Raw genomic sequence first — 4,209 nt, 5'->3', positions numbered from 1 at the left:
GGGTCAGCATCAGGGTCAGCATCAGGGTCAGAATCAGGGTCAGCATCAGGGTCAGAATCAGGGTCAGCATCAGGGTCAGCATCAGGGTCAGCATCAGGGTCAGAATCACAGGAAACATCAGATCTGATCTGGACTAAAGTTTTATGAACCAAGAAAAGGAGGAAAACACACAGATTTGACAGGATGATTATTTCTCTGCAGCCTGAAGAATGAATGTTTTCATGCATATCATGAACATAATAAATAAAAAATAATAACCTTAAATCTGGTATTAAACATACTTTTCATGAGGCCCAAATTTCTGTTCTTAAAAAGTTTTTTTCTGTTGATCTGATGTAAAATTTTGATTTTAAATTGTTTTATTTGCTGTAAGAAGAAAATCATCAAAATCCAAATAAAGGTTTTCAAACATCCATCTGTGTGTAATTAATCTATAAAATATGTTTCACTTTATGATTCAGTTCCTGAAATAAATGAACTTTTCAATAATATTCTGATTTATTGTAATCATTTTCTGATCAGGCAGACAGAGGACACAGGAGGACGCTTTGAGACGTTTTCCCAGAATTCCAGGTTGTTTCAGATTTACAGTTTTCATAACAACCCAGATGCTGAATCCAGACTGATTCCTCTGATCCTCAGTGAACCCAAAGCATCAGAAACAGGACTGAACACTCAGTGCTTCATGTCTTCACTGTAGAGATGAAATCAGACAAACATTTTCCCTCCTTTCTCTCGTGACGACTCGGCGTGTTTTCATTCTGTCTCCTCAGGCTTCCACCACAAAGGATCATGGAAAACCTCTGGAATGCTTTTCTACTTCTGCACGCAACACGAAATGACACCAGGCAGCGTTCTGCAAGCGCATCGCCGCCAAGCAGGGGAGCCGTCTTGCTTTCTGTGGTTCAATACTGATACTAGCACAATGTTTACTGCTCATGAATTTAACATCCAACTGTCCACATCCAGGTTGTTTAAATTGTTTCTTTTAGTTTTAGATACTGAAATGTCTCCCCATCAGCAACAGTCAAAAGCAACGTGCAAAATACACATAAAGTAATCCAGACTTCTAAAAATGCTATGTAGATGCATTTTATTCAAGCTGCAGTACATAACTTTAATAAAAAATATGTTTTCTCCATATTTGTTAAAGTTGTCAAGATGTCATAGCAGTTTGTTATGAGACAGATAATCTGTGAAAACAATCAATATCCTCCATCTCCTTCCTGAATTACTATTACTGGTTAAAGTAATGCACCGTTCTGACCAGAACAAGCAATCAGAACCAGTAGGAGGGTCTTAGTGCTGTCAATCATCCTCATTCACTCACTGCTAAATGTGCTAATGGTGGAGAAACAACTTATCATTACAAGAAACCGTTTATCTGCCGTCATTGGTAGCTATGCTAACTAAACTGAGCATTCACAGTTTGAATCTGCACAGCTCTGTGCTATGCTAGCTGCAGGATGGCACAAATCGAGGGGGAGGAAGGAGGAGCAGCACCACATGAGATTGTGATTGACAGCACTAAAACTCTCCAGCCTCTGACTGGTTGTTTCTAGCACTGGGAGAAGGCAGAGGAAATAGATTTTTCACAGATTACGTCTCATACCATACTGTCACAACATAATGACAGTTTTAACAAATATGTGAAAAAAATATTTATATAAAAGTTACTGCAGCTTTAATTTCACTCAGGAGAGGACGGGTCAGGAGGGACGTGGGTTAGAGCTGCTGCTCACTCACTCATCTGTTAAGTGGTAAAAGGTACAGGGACAAGTTAAATATATGAATATGTTGGTATTTTTTTCCTTAATTCATTAAATGCTAGTGAAATGGAGGCAAACAGTAGTCTGTAGCTAAGCTAATTATGCTAAATGGTTGATAATCTCACAGTCTACCCACCTCTCATGGAGAAAAACTGGGTTATAAATTAAAACTCTTGCCTTTTTCTCTCTCCCTCTCTATTTTATTGAAAACCTGATTTTATAACTTTTCTTAGCAGTATAGTAGCTGCCACAGTCGTTCTTGTTTCCCACTGTCTGCTGCTAACAGCATCACTCTGAAGCTCCAAGCAGGAACGAACCATTTAACCCAGGTAGGGGGGTTCAGGGCAAATATGGATGTGGTTTTTGATCTGGGAATGGGAACATTAAATTTATACTGCTAAAAACAATCTTTGAAAATACAATATGATTAATTTTGTAATTGACAGGGCACTGATTTTTTTTTTTCAATTTCTATAAACAAAAATTAAATCATTAAATTGTGGAGGGCCCCAAGTTGGTCAGGGCCCCTAGAATTGTCATCACTTTCCCCTCTTTACCGCGCCCCTGGCACAGTAAAGGAGGAGGAGGAGGAGGAGGAAGGCACACCCAGAGAGCTGCAGGAGACAGGCAGCAGGAGGAAACCTGGACGTCCAGCCAACCAACGACCTTCAGCTTGAACCTGTTTGACCTTTAACATCAAAATGTCAAAATACTGAAAGCTCCAGCAGAAAAACTTCTTTACTGTTGAAACATGTTGAGGAAAGTTCAACAATCAGCTCTCTGCAGGGTCAAAGCTCAAAGAGAGTCAAGAATAATTTTTTTGACTATTTTCATTTTGCAGAGATAAATGATGTGAATGAATATTAAAATAGTTTCTGTTTTTGGATTTTACACTTGATCATATTTTATACATTTTTAATATTTTGTTATTGTGGCCGTTTGTTTTATTCACCTTGATGAAGCTGCTGCATTTCTTCACCAGGTTCCTGATCTGACAGGTTTTAATCTGAATGGGTATTAAAATAAAGGTTTAAATAAAGATTTATTTAAAATATAATAAGGAATAGAGATGAAGAGAGAATCACCTGGAGGAAGAGGAGCAGAACAGAACCATCATCATCTGGTTGAAATGATCCAGTAATTCATTAAAAAAATAATTAATTAACAGCAGATTCTGTCAAGTTCGTGTTTTATGACACTTTTTATTGGTCTGGTGTAATAATCCAGTTTTCAGAGAAGAGCAAAGTTTTGGATTTTCATCCACTGAAACCATAAATAATCTAAAGTAATAAAATAAGTTCATTAAATCCCCATCAGAGTAATAAATTGATATAATAAATTAATTCCAGTGAATGCATCATGACAGATTCCGTCGCTCAGTGAATGCATCATGACAGATTCCGTCGGTCAGTGAATGCATCATGACAGATTCCGTCGCTCAGTGAATGCATCATGGCAGATTCCGTCGCTCAGTGAATGCATCATGGCAGATTCCGTCGGTCAGTGAATGCATCATGCAGTTCAGTCTGTTTTACTGTTTTCTTTATTCTGATTACAGAAACTTGAGCTGAGCCTTTTCTTCCTCCATTGTTCAGTGAATCTGCTGCTGATGCGTTGAAGCGTCATCTGGTTCTGTGTTTCCAGCTGAAGGTCACCTTTTGTTCTCAGAACCTCTGCGGTTCTGTTTCACTCCGGCTGCAGCTTCACGTCCAGCTTTGTGTCTCCAGAATCTCCTTTTGTCTGCAGATCGAGGCGTGAAGAAAGAAACAGATTAATTTACGCTCAGCCTGACGCCAGAACCAAACCCTCTGCTATTAATAACTCAGTCAGAACAGAACTTTTACATCGGTGTCATTTTCTGAATACTTTAGTCTGAAGTCACTGAAGGAAGAACGTCATCCAGGATGAAACGTTTACCATCATGTAACGTGTTGCTGATGAAAGTGACAATAAGAACAAATCATTTCTCCTTTTTAGGAAACTGTTTGACTGCATGACGTTATAATCATAACAATTAAAACATAAATACTTTAAGGACAGCAGGAGGTTCAGGCTTGTATTTAATGAAATTGTCAAATATTACATTTCTGCATTTTGGGCATTTAGAAATAATGTTTAACATGTTAAAAATGATGCTGTCTAAATTATCTATTAAGTGTAGAAATTATAGATATGAATATAGAAAATACTGAAACTATTAAAACCAACATGAAAAATAACTTCATATTTCTATCTTCTCCTTTAAACATGTAAATATGTTACTAATATTCTTCTTTTGAATTTACTTTGTTTGTAAATAACTTTGTTGATTCTTTTATTACATTATGTTCTGTAAAGTCAAACTGAAACGTCGAGTTCCCTCCTCAGGGTCCGATTGTTCAGAACCAGAAACTTAACGCTGACGAGACGTTCAGCTGATTCTGGATGGAGTTTGCATGTT

Source organism: Poecilia latipinna, unplaced genomic scaffold (genome assembly GCF_001443285.1).
Source record: "Poecilia latipinna isolate Pla-1442-1.1 unplaced genomic scaffold, P_latipinna-1.0 Scaffold168, whole genome shotgun sequence".
Taxonomy (NCBI): domain Eukaryota; kingdom Metazoa; phylum Chordata; class Actinopteri; order Cyprinodontiformes; family Poeciliidae; genus Poecilia; species Poecilia latipinna.
Note: the sequence above shows the minus strand (reverse complement) of the source record.